The 27,020-nt window shown below is 42.5% G+C and overlaps 2 protein-coding genes across 2 annotated transcripts in view; both read left to right on the forward strand.

Annotated features, from left to right (window-relative positions):
- The window catches only part of LOC306973044 (uncharacterized protein), an 83,887-nt gene that overhangs the window by 36,108 nt on the left and 20,759 nt on the right, over positions 1-27,020 (forward strand). The gene's annotated exons all lie outside the window — the stretch shown is intronic.
- The window catches only part of LOC306973026 (uncharacterized protein), a 66,170-nt gene continuing 43,968 nt past the window's right edge, over positions 4,819-27,020 (forward strand). Inside the window, exon 1 of the mRNA XM_079569825.1 lies at positions 4,819-4,845. The gene's annotated coding sequence lies outside the window, so the exon portion shown is untranslated. The remainder of the gene's footprint in view (positions 4,846-27,020) is intronic.

Genomic DNA, 27,020 nt, shown 5'->3' on the forward strand with positions numbered 1-27,020 from the left:
GAAGGCCTTTAACTACTTCAGAGGAGACGTGCATCTGTGGGAAGTCCTTCTTTCTGAGCAGGGGAGTGGCATATCGCTCTACACCATCCACAGCTACTCTGGTGGTATTGGCCTCTAACATGGCTATGGCCTCTCTGTCCTCCTTTGAGCGTGTGACGTCCTTCTCAGGTCGGTGGAGGGTAGCGTCTAATTGCCACAGACGCTGTACATCCTGTTGAAGGGCAATGGCAGGAGAAAGGCATGATATGTTGAGGCAGTGTGCCTCCCCCTGTTGTGTGGGCAGACTGCAGCTCGGACCCTGGATGGCCCACCCGAGCTTAGTGCAGACAGCGACAGGTCCTTGAGCTGGGCCGCACAGGACGGGACGGACAGGAGTTATGAGGTGAGCATTGTCAGAGCCGATTAACACAAGTGGCTGTATATGGTTGAATCCTTCAAGCTGCACTCGCTGTAGGTGATGATACTTCTCCTTTAAGAGCTCCATGGGACATGACTGTTCAGCTAGGCAGAGCTGTTGAGCGGTAAAAGCACGCGTTATCTTGTAGCGTGTTTTCGGCTTGGCCTTTGGGGACACCTGGAAAGAGACGTAGCCTCCTTTTATCTGGATCACATCTTGACGAATAGTGCGCAGAGACAGAGTTTCCTCCTCCTGGTTCAAGCCTAGCGATTTGACAGCAGCGGGGAGTAGAATTGTTTTCTCTGAGCCATCATCAAGGAGAGCATATGTGTCCAGAGATTTCCTTTGATGGTGTAACTGTATGGGCACAACCTTGAGCATTACACGGCCAGAGTGACCGAGAGGATCCACAAACACTCTGCTGGTGCTCACTGTTAGGATATTCGGGTCCCTCCTTTTAGCTTCAGCCAGGTCATGAAGCACTAATAAGTGCTGTTCTCCACATGTGCTGCACGGCTTCTTGAGAGTGCACTGTTCAGGGGTGTGTTTACGGCCACAGCGCCAACATTTGGATTTTTCCTTAATCCAAGAGGCTACAGCTTTGAGGTCTAGCTTCTTAAAGTCTACACAGCCACTGAGGTAGTGCTCTGTCCCCTCACAGTACGGGCAAAATGGCTTAAACTGCTGCTTCTTCTTAGAGGGGGGAGAAGAATTAGTAACATGTGCCTTAGTGTCCGCCTTTGGCTGTGTTTGAGCGGGATCGGAGCCATAATAGATGGATGTAGACTTACTCTGAGCCTTGGACCCGGCAGAGGCTCTGGGGTTGCCCCTCTCTGGGCGTGGTCTGTCTGAAGGCTGCGGCTGAGTGGCTTGCCGTGATAACTGTAGGACTTGAGATTTGCGCTCGAGCCATTCGGAGAGGTCATACATGTTGTATGTGCAACTACTGCCAGTGCGTATGATGCCACGTGTGATACAGTACTCAATGAAACTGTCTCTGTAGGTAGGGGGAAGCTTAGCGAGTAGCCTGTCTACATGTGAACCACAATGAAGCTCGCTAGCTGCAACATCGTCCATAGTACTGAGGAGGCCCACTAGGCTGGACACCGACAGGGAGAAATCTTCAAAGGCTTGAGGGTCACCTGCTTTAATAGGAGAGCAGTTAAGTATAGCACTCAGTTCACTCTGCACTAACTGCCTTGGCTGCCCATATCTCTGCTCCAAAGCTCTCATTGCACTAGTATAGGGAGTGCGGTCATGAATATAGCGCCTGGCCACTTGTAAAGCACATGGATACTCTAAATGGTCTAGCAGAATGTGATATTTATACTCCTCTGTGAGATGAGCATGTGGCCCAAGTATGCTGTCCAGTCCTTTCTTCAGTAATGCAAAGTCACTCTCTCTGCCTGATTTGAATGTCACCAGTTGAGGCTTCGGGATGCCGTATGAAGATGCTACGATCATCTCCATCAGGTTTGGCTGGGTAACATCTGCTGCAGGAGGTACGGCGGCTTGTGCAGTAGATGCAGCAGGCAGTGGAGGGTAGGCAGAGGCTGATGGATAGGCAGCAGAGTAGTAGCTGGCAGAATCAGGCGGTGGAGCTGCATAAAACTGACTATAGGTCTGTGGCGTTGATATCCCCGGTGGTGGCTGATGCAGTGATGCCGCTGAAGCTGCAGAGAAGTCATGGGGTTGTGCAGAAAATACCTGAGTGGAGCTGCTCGGAGGCTGCGGGTGTTGGTACCTCTGACGGTATAGGGGCTCAGCCTGACGTGGTTCAAGCCTCCCAAACTGCACTGGTTGGGCAACTTGATTGACAGGTTGTAGAGCGGGTTGAATCACATGACTCATTCTGGCGGGCGGAGCAGGTAGCGGTGCCGGCTGGATACCTGGATGGACTACAGGGATTCTCAGCTGGGGAGCAGGCTGTGGTGCGGGCCGAGATGCAGACAGACCTGCGGGCTGAAATGCAGTATTAACCCTGGGCTGAAATACAGGCGGTGTCACTGGCGGTGGCTGAAGCACAGGCTGAGGTACTGGCACTGCGCCTGGCTGCTGTGCAGGTTGAGCTATAGGGTTCAGTGGCAGCGGCACTGGCTGAACATTTGGAGCAGGCTGAATAAGAGGTGTTACTCTTGGTTGAGGTGCAGGAGGAATAATGGGGCTTAAAGGTATTGGAGCTGGCCTTGGTGCTGAATGGAGAATGGGGCTTACATTTTGCAGTGGTGAAGATGCAGCAGGTTCTACCGGCCTTAACAGGTTTACAGGCGTTTCCTGCCTCGCTGCTGGTGCCAGGACGTGTAGCTGATCTGTAGTATGGATGCTGCGCATGCCCACCGTGCTAGGCGGTGGTGCTTGAAGTAGAGCAGGAAGTGAAGCGGCTCTATCTTGCTGTGGAGCATCACTCTGAGGAGGGAGAGGACTGCAGGACTTGCATGCTCGTTCCAGTTGTTCCACACGCTTGGTTAAGGCACCACTGGTCTCCTTCATAGTGATTTGCATCTCATTCATCGTTTTCAATACACTGCCCCAAGTTGCCTCCATTCTCTTCCATCTTTTCTTCTCCTTCTTCTCCTCCTTATCGGATTCCTCTGAACTGCTACTGGTTGAAGACTCTGTCTCCTCTGGATCAGGTAGGTCATGCTCATAATCCGCCAGATGTCCTGGAAGCTTCCTGCTCCTGCTTGGACGGGGACTATGCGTTGGACTTTCATCCTGAGGAACATCATCTTGTGGAGTTGCCATCTTGACTCAGCCAATAAACATCCGGCTCGAAGGACCACTTGTAAGAGACCGTGTGCGTCTATTGCTGATTGTGGTTGTTCGTCAACTGAGTCTTCCTCGGTCAGAAGGAACACGCAACTTGGATGGTGCAGTTTGAGAATTTATTGAGGAGTTAGGTACATGAGATGATGATGGGTGACACAGGTATGTATGTCTGTGCGTGGATGGGTGTGTGTTTGTGTGTGTGTGGTTATCTGAAACAGAAAAGAATAAAATGTATATTAATAACATGTGAGCAGGCTGCATACAGTTGTATAAAAATATGACCTGCAGTACTACTGAAAATCCACTAGGGGGAGTGCTAACACTATAAATGAACATGTATAAACGATACTAAATAGCGAAAGTGCCAAAACAGGCGAAATATACATTAAAATAATATTTACAGGTATTTACAAGTGAATGGCTTTTACAAAGACAGCGGATGGCTACTTAGGAGCGCATGTGGAGCGCTGAAGCGGGCCGCGGCAGTATAGCAGTAGGCAATAACACGAGCATAACAACCTCGCCACAAATGGGCTTATAACGCTGAAATAAACACACCAGTCATGCAAAAAACTATACTTACATCTTAAGGACGCACACGACACTCATACACACGAGATTAGAGCAGGATTGACCATGGATGGCCATTCTCTGCTCCGTGGATGTTGCTCTCACTGCACCGGACCACACCAAAGTGAAAGCAACAAGCGCAACCACGAGTGAGTGAAACTACAAATTAACACATGCATTCTGGGTAATGTAGTCTATGTCAGGGCACGGACTTTTAACAGTATGAACTATAGTGCAACCAAAGCATGGTGCAGAAGACCAGCAGGAAAAGATTTTTATACATTATATTATTATTATTATTATTATTATTATTTATTTTTCTTTTCTTTTCTTTTTTTTTGTGTGTGTAAATTTTAGTCACTTAAATTTAGAAAAATCATCTCATTGCACTTAATTTAAAATATTAGTTAACAAATATCAATGTATTTCAAATTATGCTTTTTTCTCATTCATTTTTAGTCTTGTCGGATTATCATAATGTAGTGTTTTTTGCCGCTGTAAAACAACACTAATCAAATGAAATATGAACCAATAATGCACCAGATTGCACTGTTTCAAACATATTTGGCGGTGTTTGAGTCACTGAGCTAGTTTTACCTCTTGGATCTGGCAACCCCGCTCAGACCCCGGAAGTGAGCGCTGTGTTTGTGCTGCTGTGTTAGCGTTAGCTCTGAACAGAAGTGAGTCACTCTTCGCCTTAAAGCGGACAGAGCGCAGTGAAACATGTCAGAAGTGAAGCTGGAGGAGGAGCAGGAGCTGTGGGAGCCCGCGGAGGAGGAAAACAGGTGAGTTTAGAGCCAAGACAGGACTCTCTCAGATACAGAGGACTGTCCACAACAACACGAGGCCTTTGGGTCTTTATCAGGGACTTTTCACACACGGACTCCACACAGACTGAACACTGAGCCTTTCCCCTGATTTCTAGTTTCTGCTATTATTATTATTATTATTATTATTATTATTATTATTATTATTATTATTATTATTATCACACATTTGTTATCACTATACAACCTATAATGTATTCATGTTGTTTCGACTTCACGGCCATTGTCTTTAAAACCTTTTGTTCTTTTACAGAAGCATCAAAGAGGAGCCAGACTGTGGAGGTAAGAAACTGGAAGAATCAGAATAGGTTTTTGTTGCCATTGTTTCAGGTTCACAGACCATCGTGCGACATAAACCATATATCATAGAATTTAGATTAAAAAAATAAGCTGTACAGATTTTAGCCTCTTAACTCCCACCTGAACGGATCCCATTTTCTCCAGTTTGGCTTTACCCAAATCAAAAAGATTCTTGGGGAAAAAGCACCAAAATAGCTACAAAAAATGAGAAGAAAACAAGGATGTAAACGCAACCAAGATGTGACAAAAATGTGACAAAAATTCAACAAAAAATTTACAAAAATTCAACAAAATGTGACAAAAATTCAACAAAAATGTGACAAAAATTCAACAAAAATGTGACAAAAATGTGACAAAAATTCAACAAAAATGTGACAAAAATTCAACAAAAAATTTGCAAAAATTCAACAAAAATGTGACAAAAATGTGACAAAAATGTGACAAAAATGTGACAAAAATGTGACAAAAATTCAAAAAAAATGTGACAAAATTTCAACAAAAAATCTACAAAAATGTGACAAAAATTAAACAAAAATGTGACAAAAATTAAACAAAATTGTGACAAAAATGTGACAAATTCATCAAAAAAATGTGACAAAAATTCAACAAAAATGTGACAAAAATTCAACAAAAATTTGACAAAAAATCAACAAAAATGTGACACAAATTCAACAAAAAAATTACAAAAACTCAACCAAAAAGTGACAAAAATTCTACAAAAATTCAACAAACATGTGACAAAAATGGGGGGGGAAAAAAAACATACAAAAAGTGACACAACACAGCAACAACGCGAGGAAAAAGGTCAGTTTTGTGGGTCTTAGCTTTCAAATGAGGCGTTACACAGCCAAAAGAGGACAGAATGCATTTGGTTTAGGCGGGTGGTAAGAGGTTAAGATATATAAGGCTATAAGGGCACAAAGAAGATTAAAATAAATAAATAGAAAAAAGTATGATAAAGGCGATTGTATTCACAGATGTGCAGGAGCATTGAGTGATAGCAGTGGATCTAAGTGTGGACAGACCACAGAGTGACAGAGCAGTGAAAACACAATGTACCAATGCAATGCTGTGTTTCTCCACTTTGCTCAGCTCAAACACCTGCTCACCTTTAATATTTATTTTCATATTGTGCATTTTGCTCATGCTTAAATGCCGATCATGAAATGTTTGCAGTTTTAGTGTAATCGCTGAGACCAGAGGCTTTAAATCAAATGGTCAGAAAAAATACAACTCACCTCGGAAATGTGATTTTTGGTTTAAAAAGAAAAACACACACACACACACAAAAAAAGTTTACATACATTTCATTAATATTTAGTGTCATTGCCTTTAAACTGTATATTTTGGGTCAAACGTTTTGGATTTCCTTCCACAAGCTTCTCACAATAGTTGGATGAGTTTTGGTCCATCCTCCAAACAGAACTGGTGTAACTGAGACACATCTGTTGGCCGCCTTGTGTGCCTATGCCGTTTCAGCTCTGCCCACACATTAAAACTGGACTGAGATCAGGACTTTTTTCCTTTAGTCACTTTGTAACCAGTTTGTCCATATGCTTCGAGAAGCTTTAACTTTCTGTCTGATGTCCTGAAATGTTGCTCTAATATTTCCACATATTGTTCTTTTCTTCATGATGTCGTCTATTTTGTGAAGTGCACCAGTCCCTCCCACAGCAATACAGCCCCACAGCATGATGCTGCCTAAAATTCTGGTTTTAGCCTTCAGAGCCGTGCATGGTCAGGCTCCTTCTTATCTCAGTGCTCTGGTCCAGCCTTACACCCCTGTGAGGCTCTGAGGTCTGAGGATCAGAATCTGCTAAAGGTTCCACGTACGAGTTTTTGTACTAGAGGCGACCGATCCTTCCAGGCTGTTGCTCCCAGGCTCTGGAATGATCTTCCACCCTCTTTGCTCTATTGACTCTGTTGATTCTTTCAAAAGCGAACTTAAGACACATTTATTTGTCCAAGCTTTTAATTAGCTACTTTTGGGCTGCTATGATTTCTGTGTTGTTTTGACCCCTTTTTTATATTGTATGTCATTTCTGCTTTTAACTGTGTTGTGAAGCACTTTGTGGCCTTTGCCTGTGAAAGGTGCTATATAAATAAAGATTACTTACTTACTTACTTACTTACTTACTTACTTACTTACCCCGTATTTCACAGTTGGGATGCTTTTCTCAGGCTTTTTCCCCCGAACGTGACGATGGTCATTATGGTCAAAAAAGACGGGATATGTGTCAAAAAATGTTCAAACTCCAAACTGGCTTTTTGATCTTTCTTTTGGAGTCAGAGCTTCTTCCTGCAGAGTTCCTTCATGTCGGTTCATGACTTGTTTCACTCTGGATAATGACAAACTCTCACCAGGTTCAGCATCTTCACCAGGTCTTTTGCTTTTGTTCTTGGGTTGATCTTCACATTTCACTGGAAATTTCCATCTTTATTTGAACCAATGAACCTGAACCTTAAAGTGTCTTGAAATTACACCCAAGGATGAACCAGACTTGTGCTTAATCCAAGGTCTCTGGTCATCTGGGCTTTCCCACAGTGTTTAAAGGTATAGTAGTCTTAGTGTATGTAAACTCTGACTTTGTAAAATATAACAAAGACGTTTGTAAAAAATAACAGCTGTCATTCTTCTTGCATTTAATGAACAGAAATAATTCTTAAAATTATAATTGACCTAAAAAAATAAAAAACTTCTCTCTGTCTGTCTGTCTCTGCAGGTGTTCAGAGTCCACATGAGGCTGATCTCAGTCCGGTCCAGATTAAAGAGGAACCAGAGGAGATTCAAATCAAAGAGGAGTCAATCCAAGTGTTCCCAGTCATTGTGTCTGCGGCTCATGAAACAGTGAAAGAGGAGGACGGAGAGGACGGAGACGGAGCAGAAAATTCCTCTGACACTGACGACTCTGCAGACTGGACTCCTTCAGCTGAAAGTCCCACTGCACAAACACACACTGAACAGCTGCAGGAGCCGGCTCATGGGAACAATGTGAGTGGAGATGGAGATCCAGAAAAAACGCACAAGTGTCCAGATTGTGCTAAAGAGTTTGCAACTTGTCGTAATCTGAGAAGACACATAAGTTCCCACCTGGGAGAGAAGCTGTTCACGTGTTCTGTCTGTGCTATGAGTTTCTCACAAAACGGTAACCTTAAAACACACATGAGGACTCACACAGGAGAGAAACCATTCATGTGTCCAATTTGTGGAATTTTTTTTGCACAAAATGGTTATTTGAAAACACACATGAGGACTCACACAGGAGAGAAACCATTCAGGTGTTGTGTTTGTGAAATGAGTTTTTCACGAAATGGTGAACTTAAATCCCACATGATGACGCACACAGGAGAGAAGCCATTCAGGTGTTCCGTTTGTGAAATGAGTTTTCCACGAAATGGTAATCTGAAAGCACACATGAGGACTCACTCAGGCGAGAAACCCTTCAGGTGTTCTTTTTGTGCTATGTGTTTTTCACAAAATAGTCACCTGAAAAGACACATGAAGCTTCACACAGGAGAAAAGCCTTTCAGGTGTTCTGTGTGTGAAAAGAGCTTTTCACAAAAAAGTGCCATGAACACACACATGAGGACTCACACAGGAGAGAGACCATTCAGCTGTTCAGTTTGTGGAATGGGGTTTTCACAAAATATTCAGCGGGAAAAGCACATGAGGACTCACACAGGAGAAAGGCCTTTCAGCTGCTCAGTTTGTGGAAAGACTTTTTCACAAAATAGTCACTTGAAAACACACATGAAGACTCACATAAGAGAGAAACAGTCAAATGATCAGTGTTTGTAAAGTTATTCCAAGGCTAAAGAGTTTGCAAACTCCAAGTGAGGACCCGGCGAGAACAAGCTCTCGAGGCAACAGCGCTCATGTGAAATGAAGACTTGATTTGACGTCATTTTAAGACTATACGTCGTGACCGTCCATCTGTGTTTCAGTAACAAACTCTACGGCTGTTAATGCTGAGAAAACACGAGACGTTTGATACAAATTGTTCGATCAGAGTGTTGAGTTTGATTTAGGGCCGTCTGCTTTATTAATGTTTATATATTTGATTATATACGAGTTAAACAACGAGACCTACCGTCTCTCTGGGAGGAGCAGGCTCTAAAGAAGCTGAATGTGTCTTGGGTCAACTTTCGGTTCTTTTTCTCTCCAAACGTCAATATATGACCCGCAGCGAGTCTTACAAAAGCAACATGGACGTGCGCAGATACTGACCCGCTTCAGCGCAAATGGAGCCAAGCAAAGATTTATTTTATAGATGTAACTTATAGCGAAGCAAAGCTATGACTTGTCAAACTTTTGTAATAGAGATGGCAGAGCCGCGGTCTGCGTCAGGACTGAGCCAGGACGTAAACTACACCGGTTGTAAAACCCAGAGCTAAACAAAATCAGTTATGAACCAGGACTAAACCAGGACTGAAAAAGAAACTTGAGCTTTTAGTCAATTTGAAAAGCAAAACCAAGCAGTGACAACAAGGAAGACGTCTTTACCTTTAGCGACAGATCCACGGAGGCGGAGCTTACGTGCTGTTGCAACTTTACAGCAGCTGCAGCGACAGGAATATCAAAGATTGTTTGTCGAAAGCGAGCGCTCACACCATGTGAGGATCTTTGACGTGTGAAGTTGCTTTCGCTTCCTCGAACAGCGCAGTGAGTTTATAAAAGTTTATCTGAAAGAAACCGTGTCCTGATGTGGATCTGACTCTGCAGCTCAGGAGGGAATAATGTCCTTTCTCTCTTTTATCGCTGCTTAAGTGGAAATTCTGCTCAAAACACGAAGTCACAGGCGACACTGCTGCTCCTGGGTCGCCTCTACCGTTTTAGGATTTTTTCCTGAACTATACTTTTAATACACGTTATTTTTATTCAATCAAAATAACATTGGTATCGGAAAAAGTACCGTTAAGGCACCGGAACCGAAAAGCAGGTATCGTTAAAGTACTTGTACGGTTCCCATCCCTAATCTTGGGTCGGCCTCTCCATGTCGTCTCCTCTGTTATTATGGACTTGATTGTCGGCATTTGTGTCTTGAAGATGTTTTTTTTTATCTGTTTTTAGTGTGAAGAACTTTGTGACTTTGTGTCTGTGAAAGCGCTGTACAAACAGTTTACTTACTTGTTTTCTTGAGCCTCTCATCTTGTCTGAATTGTTGGGAGTGACTGTGATGTGTTTGTGTAACGTTCGGAGGTTTACCACAAATGATTTGCCCTTTGGGATCAATAAAGTTTTCCAGTAAGGCGTTTGTCAGATATTACAGGGCCTAACACGTCTATAATGTGTATAGCAATAATTGGTAGAAAAGTCTGGGGTTTTTTTTTGAAGCCACTTGTTACCTGTAAGAATGGCACCTGAACTTATCTGTGTAAAAGACTTCTGTCCACACCTTCAAACAGACCTGAGCTCTGTCGAAGGAAACCAGGGAGACGGTGGAGCCAAGAACAAAAGGTGGAGCTGGCTTGTCTGACTTGTTAAGTTTCACGTTTTAAGAAAAAAACAAAAACAAGCTTTGACTTGTTTAACCCCTTAACTCCCACCTGAAAACCAGTCCAAAAGCTTCTGGAAAAAAGGTGTGAAAATAGAAACAAAACTGAGACGAAAACAATGATGGAAATGTGACAAAAAAGTGAGAAAACATTGAAAACTTGATGAAAAAGTGGCAAAAATGTCACAAGAAATTGACAAAAAAATGACAAAAATTTGATAAAAAATAGATGAAAAAATTACAAAAATGTTACAAAAAAATACAAAAATTGATAAAATTTGACGAAAAATGACAAAACTTTGATTGAAAAATGACGAAAAAATGACAAAAATATGACAAAATGTTACAAAAATCTACAAAAATGGACAAAAAAATGGGAAAAAATGTCAAAAATTTGATAAAAAATGACAAAAATATGACAAAATGTTACAAAAAATACAAAAATTTGATAAAAACTTGACAAAAAAATACATAAAAAGGACAAATGTGACAAAAAAATTACAAAAATTTGATAAAAATTTGATTAAAAAATGACAAAAAAGTTCCAAAAATGAGTTGAATACCCAACAAAAAAATGATGGAAAAAAAATGTGATGACGTGAGGAAAAAGATCCTCTCGGTTCAGGCGGGAGTGAAGAGGTTAATGGTTCATTTCACTTGCAAAAAGCCGATGTTACAGACGGGATGGAGGAAAATGTATAAATTAAAGAAGAGACACGATGTGAAACAAACACTGAAGTGACAAGAAACATGTGCGATTAAAAACATTGGTGATTGTAAAAGAACATTGTTGGTGGTGGTGTTGAAAACGGTGATTGTTTGACAGGACATGGAGCTAGTTTTACCTCTTAAACCTGGCAACCCTCCTCAGACCCCGGAAGTGAGCACTGTGTTGTGCTGCTGTGTTAGCGTTAGCTCTGAACAGAAGTGAGACTCTCTTTTCTCCTTAAAGCGGACAGAGCGCAGTGAAACATGTCAGAAGTGAAGCTGGAGGAGGAAAACAGGTGAGTTTAGAGCCAGGACGGGACTCTCTCAGATACAAACATGCGCCAGCCTCCGCTCGCGAGCTTTTGTTATGCTAACGCTAGCACCGGAGCTAGCTAGGTGTGAAATGTTGGAGGGGACAAGTCCACAGCAGTCCTTAAAGGCCCTCGTGCTGGGCTGCAGGATCTAGAATGTGATGATGTCACAGGAGCCAGTGTTTCCTGAACTACAGAAAATGTATGAACTACAATAATGATCATGTAGAAGACCAGAAATGTCCTCAAAAACAAAATCATTTCCTTCTATATAATATTAGGCCTATATGCCCTGAGAGGAGAACACGCTGGATCACTGTTGCACCACAATAAGCAGCGCGTGCCACGCTTTGTTTTTTTAATTGTACGCACACTTTTTATTTTTACTTTTTTTATTTACAGAAAAAAAAAAAAACAGAACATAGCCTGTTTCTTGTTTCGGTTCCATATTTTGTTTTGTCTTGTAAACCAGTGTTACTTTCGTCGACTAAATATTAAAATATATTAGACTAAAATATTTAGTCTTAATTTTAGTCAAAGTGATATTTTTGTGACTAAAATTGGACTAAAACTAAAGGAAAAGTTTCTCATGAGACTAAAACTGTGACTAAAATGTCCAGATATTTTAGTCGACTAAAATAAGACTAAATAAAAATGAAAAGGAGAGACTAAAATCATCCAAACTTCTATTGAGCGTCTGAAAGAGCCTCAGATCATGTAAATTCTCTGCCAAAGGATCAGCTCTGAGCTTTGTTCATGTGGAGCAGCTCCATGAAGCAGAGGAACAACATTAAATATGATTATAATGAATATTATCAATGCAAAGAGGAACAAGATTAAATATGATTATAATGAATATTATCAATGCAAAGTCGACTAAATTAGTCTTAAATTTAGTCGACTAAATTTACTTGCAATTTTAGTCGACTAAAACTAGACTAAAATTGAATTACATTTTCATCAAAAGACTAAAACTAAATAAAAATATGCGTCAAAATGAACACTGTTGTAAACCCCAGCGCGCGCCACGCTGTCCTCGCGCTGCACTCGGACTTTCAGATCACGTGATGATTCACTTAATCCTCTCATACAGACAGAGACTGAAACTCGCTGAACCTGTATTGAGCAGAATAAAGAAGTTCACCACTGAGGCTGGTGTTTGGAGACGACACTAAAGGCACTAAAGGCTGGTACGAACAGCCTGGATGAACATACAGACACTGGTGCCTCATACTTTCAGCTCCAACACGCGCCAGGGTCTGTTACAGTAATAACAAACTCCCACTGCTTTGAGAGGAGAAGGCTGTGGGGACCGGACCAGCTGCTGAGAGGCAAAGGTTTAGTAAGGAAACTCCAACCGTCTCCAGCAGCAGTTCAGTTCCAACGACTCTGCAACAGTTTGTCGTCGTCTCCGAAGCATCACCAACGGCAAACCCTAAGCGGCCCAGGCTCTGAACGACTTCACCCCAGCTCAGGACCTGAATACACATTACTGCCGTCACGAGCGCCCATCAGCCTTTCACTCCTTTCTCCAGCCCCTGATCAGTCTGAATGTATCAGATCTTTTAATATGACTGTCAAATTTAATTTGTCACTGGTTCTGTTCATTACTTTTATGGACAGAATTTCTAGGCGCAGCCAGGGGCCAGAGGGCGTCCAGTTTGGGAGCCTCAGAGTCTCATCTCTGCTGTTTGCGGATGATGTTGTTCTGATGGCTTCAACGAACCAGGACCTTCAGCTGCTCTGGGGCGGTTTGCAGCCGAGTGTGTAGCGGCCGGGATGAGGATCAGCACCTCCAAATCTGAGGCCATGGTCCTCCTTCCCCTCTTCGGGTCGGTGGGGAGTCCTTGCCTCAAGTGGAGGAGTTCAAGTATCTCGGGGTCTTGTTCACGAGTGAGGGACGGATGGAGCGTGAGATCGATAGACGGATCGGTGCGGCGTCAGCAGTGATGCGGTCGCTGTATCGGTCTGTCGTGGTGAAGAGGGAGCTGAGTCGGGGGGCAAAGCTCTCGATTTACCGATCGATCTACGTTCCCACCCTCACCTATGGTCATGAGATTTGGGTCATGACCGAAAGGACGAGATCGCGAATACAAGCGGCCGAAATGAGTTTCCTTCGCAGGGTGTCTGGGCGCACCCTCCGAGATCGGGTGAGGAGCTCAGTTACCCGGGAGGAGCTCGGAGTAGAGTCGCTGCTCCTTCACGTCGAAAGGAGCAGCTGAGGTGGCTCGGGCATCTGTTCCGGATGCCTCCTGGTCGCCTCCCGTGGGAGGTGTTCCAGGCATGTCCTAGTGGGAAGAGGCCTTGTGGAAGACCCAGGACACGGTGGTGGGACTATGTCTCCGAGCTGGCCTGGTGTCGCCTCGGGGGGACACTTTAACAGGAGGGTGTTTATTTTCTCTCACAGTGACGTCTAATGTCGCGGTCCAGTGCTGAAGCTTGTTTTGTGTTTGCCGTAATCTCTTTACAAATACATTTTCTCTTAAACCTCACGTTACAGGTTTGTGGTGTTTCCTTTACACATGCCCGGTCTCGTGTAGTCTGTGCCATGCAATGCAAAAGATCCATGGGAAAATAAACATGACCTGAATATTGGAGACATGGAGGTGGCCTGTGGAGCAACACTGACACAGCAAGAGACTAAGTGCGACATCTAGTGGATTGATGGTGTCATTGCATTACAATGATCAGTGCAGTTCCTTTTTGTTTTGTTTTATTATGGAGTTTCACTTGATACAGTTTCAATGTGGATACAAGGTGTGACATGTTCACAGTGTGATGAGATGTTCGGCGAAGGCAGCTGACATTTGAAGGTGGTCCATAAGTTGGAACCGAGTATAACAAAATATTATAACAGAAGCTCAGAAGGCTGGCTGGACCTTGGTCATCCAGAGGACTGTCCACAACCACAAGAGGCCATTGTGCCTTTATCAGGGACTTTATCACACACAGACTCCACAGTGCCGTCTGAAACTGTTCTATTTCATCATCTTGATCTGGTTTTCTTTGATCACGTTTCGCGTACATGGCGCGTAGCTCGCGTCGCTTCACGGTATTTTGAAAAGTCTGAACTATTTCCCTGATCCAATCTCTGCTTTCCACTATTATTATTATTATCATTATTTTTACGCTAATTTGTTGTCATCAATACATAAACCAAAACGTAGTGTTGTTGGGATTAAATGGGCAAAGTCTTTAAAACCTTTTGTTCTTTTACAGAACGATCAAAGAGGATCCAGACTGTGGAGGTAAGAAAAGTCACAAGTCCTTGCATTGGCTTCCTGTTGTGTATCAGGTTCAGTTTAAAATCTTGGTGCTAAACCTTTCGAGCTCTACAGGGTCAGGCTCCCGCTTACATTTCTGATATACTTAAACTCTACAGTCCGAGTCAGAGCCTGAGGTCATTCTGGGCAGAACCTGCTGATGGTTCCACAAACATGCTTTAAAACTCGGGGTGACATTCCCATTCAAATCCGTAGCGTCCAACTCTGAAATGGACTCCTTCTTCAGCAACTACCTTTCAAGCTTTACATCATGTTGTGTCATTCCCTCATTAAAAACATGCCTGAAGTGTTGCCTTGGCACATTCACGTATTTTTGAGTAATGTGTAAAAACTCTGATGGCGGCCATTTTAGGGATAGCTTTGCCTGAGTCCTCCTAGGAACGCCCCCACCTCCTGGAGACGCCTCCGAGCTTTCGTCACCAGCCGAGTAACCAACCACTGCTCCTCAGCAGAACCCCCTCCCCACTGATGCCACAGACAGCGTGTGGAGGGGGCGTGTCTAAAGGCTCAGAGGTTCTTAAAGAGACAGAGGCCTATTTCAAGACATTCACTACAGCCATTTTGAGAGAGACATTTTATACAAGGCAGTTATTCTGATTTACTGCATTTACAGACCAACAGAAGGTTTGTCATCATTGTAGTGTGATATAGACTGGTGCTATGTGACTGAAAAAAACATAATACCCCCTCTTTAAAAATAAACACACCTAAAAACTGGATAGATAACTAGATAAATCCCCAAGGGACTACGAAGGAGCACACGAGGGTTAAAGACTTGTCATTTGGTGATTAAGCGTTTATTGTGTCTGTCTGTATCTGCAGATGTTCAGAGTTCACATGAGGCTGATCCCAGTACCGTCCAGCTTAAAGAAGAACAGAAGGAGATTCAAATCAAACAGGAGTCGATCCAAGCGTTCCCCATCATTGTCTCTGTGAAGATCGAGAAAGAAGAGTATGTGGTTGATGAAACAGTGAAAGAGGAGAACAGAGAGGACGGAGACGGAGCAGAAGCAGAGAATTCCTCTGACACTGACGACTCTGCAGACTGGACTCCTTCAGCTGAAAGTCTCGCTCCACAAACACAGACTGAGCAGCTGCCAGACAAACCACACAGATGCTCTCAGTGTGGGAAAGGGTTTTCAACTCGTTCCGGTTTAAAGAGGCACGTACGGACTCACACCGGAGAGAAGCCATTCAAGTGTGCAGATTGTGATACGACGTTTGCCCACAGCAGTGCCCTTAAGAGACACACGAGGTCTCACACAGGAGAGAAACCATTCAGGTGTGTGGTTTGTGGTAAGACTTTTTCACACAATGCTAATCTTAAAACACACACGAGGTCTCACACAGGAGAGAAGCCATCCGGGTGTTCTGTTTGTGGAAAGAGTTTTTTACACAGCAGTCACCTGAAAAGACACATGGTGACTCACACAGATGAGAAACCGTTCAGGTGTCCGGATTGTGAGAAGACTTTTTCACACACTGGCGCCTTGAAGAAACACATGAGGAATCACACTGGAGATAAACCATTCCGGTGTTCTGTTTGTGGTAACAGTTTCTCACAAAGTAGTGGCCTAAAAACACACATGAGGACTCACACAGACGAGAAGCCATTCAGGTGTCCTGATTGTGGACGGAGTTTTTCACAGAATGGTCATCTGAAAACACACATGAGGACTCACACCGGAGAGAAACCGTTCAAGTGTTCCATTTGTAGGAAGCGGTTCTCACTGAACGGTCATCTGAAAATACACATGAGGACTCACGCTGGAGAGAAACCATTCAAGTGCTCCGTTTGTGGAAAGAGTTTTTCTCAGAGTTGTGCCTTGAAAACACACATGGTGAGTCACACATTTAAGAAACCAGTGAGTTTGGCACAAAATGTTGACCTGAAATCACACGTGACGACTCGGACAGGAGGGAAACCGTGCTCATGTTCCGTTTGTGGAAGGTGCTTTTCAGAAAGACGTAACCTGAAAAGACACATGAGGGTCCACACAGGGGACAGGCCGTTCAGGTGTTCTGTTTGCGGAAAGAGTTTTTCACAAAGTAACGGCCTAAAAACACACATGAGGTTTCATACAGGAGATAAACCTTTCAGGTGCGCAGTTTGTGAAAAGAGTTTTTCACACAATGTTGACCTGAAGCGACACATCATGACTCACACAAGAGAAAAGCCAGAACAGCCAGAAAGCACAGTGAGCTCGTAGTGCACTGGGCCAAAACATCCCACATGTTCAACAACAGCAACAAAAGACAATCCCAAATCCTTGGAGAATCCTCAGCCCTTTTCCGGTTCCTCTGACCATCACCATCCTGCTGCTCTTCATCTAGCCTCTCTCTCTCTCTCTCACTCCCTCAAACCTCAACTCCTCCTTTCATCCCGGTGGACGAGGTGACGAGGCAGCGGTTTATTTATGTCCATAAATATGGGGACATCGACTCAATTCTTATGTTTTTGGCTCCATAAACCACCACAATGGATTTGAAATGAAACAACAAAGATGTGCTTACTGTGCTGCCTGTCAGGCCTGTAAAGGTCTTCAGTTCCTGCCTGTTCTTGGGGCACTTTCCCTTCAGGTTTGTCTTCAAGTGAAATGCAGCTCAATTGGTTTCATGTGAGGTGACTACCGTAAATGCTCTAATACAGGCCGGGGCCTTTATTTACTCAAGCACATCTCGGACCAGGCCTTTATTGGAACCAGGCCACAATTAGAGACAGGCCTTTATTTCTATTTGAGCAAAACGGACGACCAGGAAAACGAAGAAAAACAAGATTTGTGTCCAGTTGCACCTAAAATATTAGATTCATTTATTAATGAACATTTCAAACCCTCTCCCAGCGGCTGGAACATTGACGCCTTTTATTTTGTCGGGACAACAGGAAGTGTTTCGTTGCTGTTAGCGGAGCTTTGACATCAATGTCACTGCAGGTTTCTGTTTCGTTTTTACCGGACCGGATTATTTGTTGTTATCTTGTGTAAAAGGCGAGTTTAGACGGAGCGTTTGTGTTTGTGATCGATCATGAGACTGACCCGAGAGAAGACGAGACGCTCGCGCTGATGGGAGGAGTTATTTTGAGGCGTGGGACTGACCTGCACACGGAGCAGCTGGACGCGCTTTGAAGACGCGATGGTGACTTTATTAAAACCCTGGAGGGTCACACAACATTTGTTACTTTCCCTGTTTCCAAACATCGTCACAGGAGGTTTGAAAAGTGGCTAAATCTGTGTCAAAGTTACGCTGGGATCAGCTCCTCCGCAGCGTCCCCCCTCGGCCCGGGTTCCTGTTTGTTACTTCCTGCACCTGAGTTAACTTTTACACGAGTATGAGACAAATTCCTAACATGGGGAATATTTCCACTGCTATAGTTTCTAATAAAAGCCTCGGCCTGTTTTAGAGACCGGCTTTAATTTGCCTCCGCCAGCCGCGAACCCGGCCTCTGTCAGAGACCCGGCCGCTAATGGAATACAGGCCAGTATTAGAGAATTGACGGTAACTTGGCTATTGAATAACATTTCACTTCATTGGTGGCTTTGGCAGTAGCTTTGGGTCATTGTCCATCTGCACTGAATTTGAACTCATAATATTGTCTGAAATACTAAAGAATTCATCCTGCTGCTTTTGTCAACTGTCACATCATCAATAAATACAAGGGAACCAGTTCCATCGGCCCAGACAAGCCCGTGCCATGATGCTGCACCGCCATGTTTCACTGATGAGGTGGATGTTCTGAATCATTAGCAGTTCCTTTATTTCTCCACTTTTCTCTTCCCATAACTCTGGTACAAGTTGATCATTGTCTCATCTGTCCTAGGATGTTGTTTCAGAACTGTTTAGATGTGTTTTTTTTTTTGTAAACTATAATCAGCCTCCTGTTTTTGAGGCTCACCAATGGTTGACTCCAGGGGTGCCCAAATTTGCGCCAGGACAAATCCGTTGGCCTCCTTTTGCGCACTAATACCAACTCTCCCATTCATTCGCAATGATACATATGGATGCAGTACACTTTTTGGCCACCATCGTCAAATTGGGGGCGCTGTTTCACTCCTTTCACAAAGTTAAGGAAACACTGTTGTGGTTACTTGGTGTTTATCACAGAGCGTTGTAACACATTAAATGTTCTTTTTTTTTTTTATTTACTTTTATTGCAAAGGTTGTTGACTCATAAAAGAATGTATGCTGAACTGACACTTTTCTTTGAGTTAACAAATGAATGAGGTAAAGTCACTGTAGGTGCTGTAGAAACGGGTGTTTACATTTTGCACTATATTGCTGCAATTGTTGGTATTGTTCTTCTAAAACTAGGCTTTTCCCGTAGTCAACACTTGTTTTAATGTGCTGTAGCAAGTTACCAGCACTACTATTACTATTATGCAGTTTTATGTGCTTCACGCTTGACATCGCTGTGTTTGGTCCGTGCATTTTGGCCTTGGAGACAAAATGTTTGGGCACCCCTGGTTTCCACCGTGTGGTTAATCGTCTGTGTTCTCTCTGGTGAATCTTCTCCTGATTGTCGACTTTGACAGACAGACACCACCTCCTGGATTGTGTTTCTGATCTGACTTTTTGTTGTGAAGGGGTTTTCTTCACCAGGGAAAGAATCCTTTGGTCATCCCTGGTCTTCCAGGTCTTTTGCTGTTGCTGAGCTCACCAGTGTGTTCTTTCTTTTTCATAATGTTACAAACTGTAGATTTAACCACGCCTCATCTGTTTCCATCTCTCTGATGGGTCTGTTTTGACTTTTCAGCCTCATAATGGCTTCATTGATAGCGATGACTCTTCAAGTAAGTGCCGGTCTCCATCACTTTCGGTTTCCGGAGATGTTGGTCGATAAAGGCAGATATCGGCTATTGGCTGATGTTTGAAAATACCCAAATATCGGCCCGATTTATCAGCCGGCCGATATATCGGTTGGACCCTAATCCTTCAGGGAGGGGCAGTAAGGTGAGCAGATCTTAACCGCACAAATATGGGACAGCAGGTCTGTTTTAAGTGGGACAAATCATGAAAATGAGGGACATTTCGCAGATGTAACAAAATCAAATCTTTTTTTATTACATATGATGTACTTTGTGAAATTAAGTGTAAGTGCAAATAAAGTACTGTATATTTCACTCCCGAAGTCTTTATTTTATAAGCAACTTAGCATTGATACATAGGCTAAGAAAACAAAACAAAATGTATTTTCTTTATCCCAGCCCAGAACTACAGCAAGAGGATTGTTACAAAAACTCACTGCAGAAAGAAAAAAGAACACAAAAGAGTCATTTGTTAACCTCTTACCCTCCGCCTTAACCGAGCGCAGTTTCTCCAGCTCGGCTTTACCCAAATGTAACAAGTTCTCACCTGGTGCTTACAGCATATTGGCCAGAGCAACGCCTCATAGTCAAGACATACAAACAGATCCTTTTCCTCACATTGCTGTCACTTTTTCACATTCTTTTTCATCTCACATTTGCCAGAGTTTGACACATTTTTGTTGTTTTTTGTCACATTTTTATTTAGTTTTTGTCACATTTTTATTTATTTTTATCACATTTTTTATTTATATTTTTTGTCACATTTTTCTTATTTTTTTGTCAATTTTTCATTTATTTTGTCATTTTTGTATAATTTTTTGTCACATTTTTGTCGCTTCTTTTTTAATTTTTTTTTTACACTTTTTCCAATAAGCTTTTACATTTGGGTAAAACCAAACTGGAGAGAAAGTGCTCTGTTCTGGTGGAAGGTAAGAGGTTAAATACGTTAAAGTCAAATATCTAACATTTTCATCAAAATAGGATACACTTTATTTCTCAACTTGTTCCTTCTGAAAGGTCTTGCTCACCATGTGTCTCAGTCCAAAACTGCAACGGGAGGATTGTTCAAAAAAACTACCTACAGAAAGAAAAGGAGCCATTTGTTAAATAGTTGCATTAAATCTGTTCAACTATTCCCCCCATCGTTAACCCCCTGTTTAAATAAGGAGGACAAGGAAACATTTCTGGAGCCGCCACTGCCAATTGAGAACCACTGGATTAGAGGACAGTGTATATTAATTATGGATGAAAATGGCGTTTGTAAAATTCGCGCTGTTTTGACATTATTTTGGCGGTGTTTGAGAGGACGTTGAGCTAGTTTTACCTTTTGGACCTGGCAACCCCGCTCAGACCCCGCGCTGTGTTGCGCTGCTGTGTTAGCGTTAGCTCTGAACAGAAGTGAGACACTCTTTTCTCCTTAAAGCGGACAGAGCGCAGTGAAACATGTCAGAAGTGAAGCTGGAGGAGGAGCAGGAGCTGTGGGAGCCCGCGGAGGAGGAAAACAGGTGAGTTTAGAGCCAAGACAGGACTCTCTCAGATACAGAGGACTGTCCACAACAACACGAGGCCTTTGGGTCTTTATCAGGGACTTTATCACACACAGACTCCACACAGACCGGGACCAGCTCCGTCTGAACCGCTGACGAACTGTTTTATTTCATATTTGTTAAGCATCGAAGGATGGGTGAAATGCAGAGGACACATTCCCTACGGGGACAATAAAGTATACAAACAACGTACACGGCGCATGCGCACTTTACTCCTTATCCTTGCTTTACGGTATGTCGAAATGACAAAACTTTTCCCTGACCCATTACAGTTTGGTTAGTGCTAGATCGTATGCTCCGGAGGGGCGGTCTGCTGTGAGTTTGTATAGATCTATGAGTTGAATTGTCTAAAAATACAAATAATCCTAATCCTAACCCTAATGGCTTTACCCCAGTCCAAAAGCTTCTGGAAAAAAGCAGTGAAAATAGCAATAAAACAATGATGGAAATTTGACAAAAAAGTGAGAAAACATTGACAAAAAAGTGACGAAAAATGTATGAAAAAGTGGCAAAAATGTCACAAAAATGTCACAAGAAATTGACAAAAAATTTACGAAAAAATGACAAAAATGTCACACAAAAAAATACAAAAAAATGATTAAAAATGTGACAAAAAAATGATTAAAAATGGACGAAAAAATTGACAAAAAAATAACAAAAATGTGATAAAACAAATTACTAAAAAGTTACAAAAATGAGTTGAACACCCGACAAAAAAATGTTGGAAAAAAAATGTGATGACGTGAGGAAAAAGATCCTCTCGGTTCAGGCGGGAGTTAAGAGGTTAACCATTTCCCTGGCCCTAACCTTAATTTGTGTCATGATATCTCACGTTTTCACAGCAGACTGTCCCTCCGGAGCATACGATCTAGCACTAACCTTACAGTTTTGTTTCTTTTAGTAAGACAGAAGGTTTAGTTTACCTGCTTGACTAGTTTCGATCACTTCCTGTGATCTTCCTCAGAAGCGACACCTGGTGGTGGAGGTGACGTGTCGTAGCAGCTGACATGGATTTTTCAGTCAGTAGGGAGAGCTTACGCCCCCTACTGGCTGGCGCCTTCTCCAGGACGGCCTCCCAGGTGTGGGATAAGGTGTACGCTCCCTCGTCCCGGTTCATAGTTGATGCACGTTTCCTGATCTCGATGGCTTCTCTGATCCAGCGGTGATACTTGTTACTTTCGGCACGGATGATCCTGGCATTGTCCCAGTTCATGATGTGGTTCTCCCTCTTGCAGTGGTCTGATATGGCTGATTTGAGATTTTCTTGCATTGCTTGTTCTTTTATTGCTCTTGTTTGTCTGTTGGCTTGTGTGGCTACGACACGGCACCTCCATCACCAGGTGTCGCTTCTGAGGAAGATCACAGGAAGTAATCGAAACTAGTCAAGCAGGTAAACTAAACCTTCTGTCTTACTCATAGACTGTAGAAAAAATGGATGTCTCCTGCTCACTCCTCCCCGTTTACCAGAATGACCACGGTCGTGGGGGAATTGATGGAGGATTTACAGACTCCCCCTCCCCAGCTCTGACGAAGCATGTTCCTAAAAAGGACATACGGGCGGGATTTTCACTGTAGACTCGGCCCTTGCGTGACGTGTAGCTCGCGCTGCTCCAATGCTAACAGTTCGAGCCTCATTAAGTACGAGATTTCAAAAATTCATATTACGAAAACCAGCCTGGTTTCATATATTGTGATTAACCCAGCGTTATCTCAGGAAGAGGATCTAGCCTAGTCTAGCGTTGAAACAATTGAAACCAGGCTTTAAAGTAGTTTTTAACGTGTCTAAAGTCCAATGCTTTTCAATGGGGGCCTAGCGGCGATATGGAGGTACTGCAGCAACGGCGGAGCAATGGCGGCCCCCACGTTTGTGGTCAAAAAGCAGGGCAGCCAGCGGCCATTGGTCTTACTATAAGAAACAAAACTGTAATAGACTTAACCTAAGAAGACAGTATGAACCTTCTACAAAGAATTTTCCCTGACCCCTTCTGAAACCAGTAAATTGGTAAGAGATCTAACACCAAACCGGATGTGCGTCAGCGTCCGCCATGTTTTTAAAAAGAAATTTATTTAACAGAAATGTAATTACAAAACAAAAGTACTGCAGAGGTACGTGTGTACATGTGAAACACATATTCCCATGTTTAAAGGCCAGGAGGGAGACGTAGAACCAAAACAAAACGAACATAGAGAAAAAAAAAGAAAGAAAAAAAAGAGAAGAGGGAAATACAGAAAATAAAGTTCTACATAAAATATGACTTTATCATGGCGTCCGCCATGATAAGAAGCTTCCAAATTGGTCTGTCAGTTAGGAAGTAGTTAGGAAAAGGAGCCTCGATGCTAACTATCATAGCCACTTTAGCATAGGGACCTCTGGTGCTAACTATCATAGCCACTTTAGCATAGGGACCTCTGATGCTAACTATCATAGCCACTTTAGCATAGGGACCTCTGATGCTAACTATCATAGCCACTTTAGCATAGGGACCTCTGATGCTAACTAACCGGTGATTAGGAGCTATGTGCGATCCCATAAGCCACTGCGCCAAATCCCCCCACCCCCCTCGCCCCCACCCTCCAGTGATTCATGCACAACCACTGTTGATTGACAGGTGCACATTAAATTAAAAAAAAATCTATTGGATAAGATTCTGCACAAGCCAAACTTTATAAAAGTGATAAATCCATGTTGTCGTCTCCACAGCTCAGTCACATGTCAGTGTTAAAGAGGAAACTCAGGAAACAGATTAAATGCTTTTGTTTTCATTTAGTAGAAACTTAAGCCACATGGATCATTTGCTCCTGTAGCTCACTAGTTCATTAACTGCACAGATCTAACAGTCGACCCCTTGAAAGGTTAAGGGTCAGTTGCTAGTGTTAGTTCTTAGAGGCTATAATTTGATGGTTTCGGCCCCTGATTGTCTGTTTTCCGTGATTATTATCATCATTATTACACAGGTTTATTGTCATCAATCCAAAACTAAAATAATAATTGATATTGGTATAATTGGTGTCGTTTTGAATTCATCCGCATTGTCTTTAAAACCTTTTGTTCTTTTACAGAGCGATCAAAGAGGACCCAGACTGTGGAGGTAAGAAAAGAAAAAACTGGAAAATGCATTTTATAATAGATAATTACAACAAGACATGCCACAGACTCAGCAGGTGTGTGGAAAAGGGGTGATAATAGATTAGCACCGCAATGCAAATTTGAAATGAAATGAAAACAATACAATGCCATCATGTTGCCTGCATTGAAAACCTCTTCAAAATCATGGACTCCAAACGTTGCCATATCTGATTTGTAGATAGCTCCTTTGTGAATTCCACGTGTAGTAATGCGGCCGCAGGTAAACAAACTACTGTAGATCCGGTAACCTCACAGATCACTCCGCCGCTGCGTAGCTACACAGACATTTATATGGTTAGTCTGGTGTTATAAGTGATTTGCCTCAGATGCTCTGTGGGTCAGACTGTTTTTAATGCAGGCTACTAGTTACCATAGACATGCACTAGCCTAGCACTAGCCTAGCACCGCTAAACTCTTCAAATATAAGAACTGCATGAATTAAAAACAAACAAAAAACATCTCCAGAAATCAACAACACTCTGGATAACTAGGAAATGAGGCCTTATGTCAAACATCTTGAATTCTGTTACCTTGTAAACTAGAGGTGCAGGTCCTACATTACTCTACACTCCTCAAAACTAGCGTTGATAAGCGCGCCATTTTGGCCCATGTAGGTGATGGCCCATAGATTGTGTTATGGCCACGGCCCATAGAAGTGAATGAAGCGTGTAACCCTCCTCAGAGAGGAAGGTGAGCCATGTGTGGCTTGTAAAGAGGCTCAGTTTAGGAGGCTTGTGTTCTGGATAAAGATAAGAACTTATCTCATGAGCAAATGCTTAGCAGTGTTCATTTTGGCAAGTAAAAAAAAATTAAAATAATTATAATTGAGACTTAGACTTACTCATACTATACAATATAATATAGATAATTGATGTAGTTTAAGCTAAATTAATATATAAAATAAAGAAATAAAGTAAAAATCATGAAATCAACTGGAGTTTCATATAAAACTAATCTAAATGAATAGGGTGCTAAACTTAAACCTTGACAAAATAATAATAATCTATGTGCAGATAATAATAATAATGCATTGGTTTTATATAGCGCTTTTCTGGACACTCAAAGACGCTTTACATTGCATTATTCATTCACTTAAACAATAAACAATAAACAATACCCGGTGGTGGTAAGCTACTATTGTAGCCACAGCTGCCCTGGGGTAGACTGACGGAAGCGAGACAACCAGTCTGTGCCATCGGCCCCTCCGACCACCACCAACCACTCACTACATTCGCGAGGCTTCCTGGTGTTACCAAACGGTCTCCCATCCAAGTACCGACCAGGCCCTTCCCTGCTGAGCTTCCAAGGTCTGACGGGATTGGGCAGAGCAAAGGCGGTATTTTATTATCTTATTATTATTTTATTTATTTATTTTTATTTTACGCTATTGATTTAACTATTTATTGATTTGTTTTGCCGCTGTTTTCTCCTTCTTTGTTTCTGTTTTTTCTGTTTATTTGTTTTTAGTTCATGCAGTCCTTATATTTGAAGAGTTTAGTGGTACTAGGCTAGTACATCATCATATCCTAAAATACCTCACAAGCTGCAATAAACATGAAGTATATTTAAACTTAATTTGCTTCAGGGAAAATGAACAAAGTTTTACAAAGAAAGAATGATGGGAAATACTAATAAATGTATAGACGATAAATATCGAGCCCAAAAATGTATCGCACGCATGTATCGAACAGAGGAAAAAAATATTTTACATACAGCACATACAGTACTTTGCAAAATGGGATGCATAAAGTATAAAAAAATTAGTTTAATTTGTGAAGGAAAATCAAGGATGAAATATGTATTAATTGATTTTGATAGAAATATATCACATTTTTGATTTTAGTGATTTAATGGTGAGTTTAAAAATATTATATCATGAAACAAAATATCAAACATGCTACACACATGAATACTTAAGAGTCTGCACAACCCAGATTTATATATTTTTTTGTAAATAATTGATTTTTCTAAAAAAAAGTAAGAAATAATTTGTGCCTGAAGATGTCACTGACCGCATATATTTCTATGATTGAACCCTTTACTATAATTTAAAACTGTTTGAGAGAGAAAAATGCATTAAACGAATGACTGAAAATATCGGCCTATATATCGGATATCGGCCAAATGCACTCGGTTTAGAAAGGTGGTAAGAGGTTAAAGACTTGTCATCTGGTGATCAAGTGTTTATGGTGTCTGTCTGTCCCTGCAGGTGTTCAGAGTCCACATGAGGCGGCTCCCAGTCCGGTCCAGATTAAAGAGGAACCAAAGGAGATTCAAATCAAACAGGAGTCGATCCAAGTGTTCCCAGTCATCGTCTCTGTGAAGATCGAGAAAGAAGAGTATGTGGTCGATGAAACAGTGAAAGAGGAGAACAGAGAGGACGGAGATGAAACAGAGGCAGAGAATTCATCTGACACCGACGACTCTGCAGACTGGACTCCTTCAGCTGAAAGTTCCACTCCACAAACACACACTGATCAGCTGCAGGAGCCGGCTCATGGGAACAATGTGAGTGACGATGGAAATCCAGACAAACCACACAAATGCTCTCAGTGTGGGAAGAGGTTTTCCAGGAGTTCCAATTTAAGGATGCATGTCCGGACTCACGCAGAAGAGAAGCCATTCCGGTGTTCACATTGTGCCATGACGTTTGCACGTAGGAGTGACCTCGAGAGACACAGAAGGTCTCACACAGGAGAGAAAATATACAGCTGCTCAGTTTGTGGGAAGAGCTTTTTGCGAAATGGTCACCTAAAAGAACACACGAGGACTCACACCGGAGAGAAACCGTTCAGCTGTTCTTTTTGTGGAAAGACTTTTTTGCGAAAAATGAATCTTAAAATACACATGAGGACTCACACAGGAGAGAAGCCATTCAGGTGT

Source organism: Gobius niger, assembly GCF_951799975.1.
Source record: "Gobius niger genome assembly, chromosome: 13".
Lineage (NCBI taxonomy): Eukaryota > Metazoa > Chordata > Actinopteri > Gobiiformes > Gobiidae > Gobius > Gobius niger.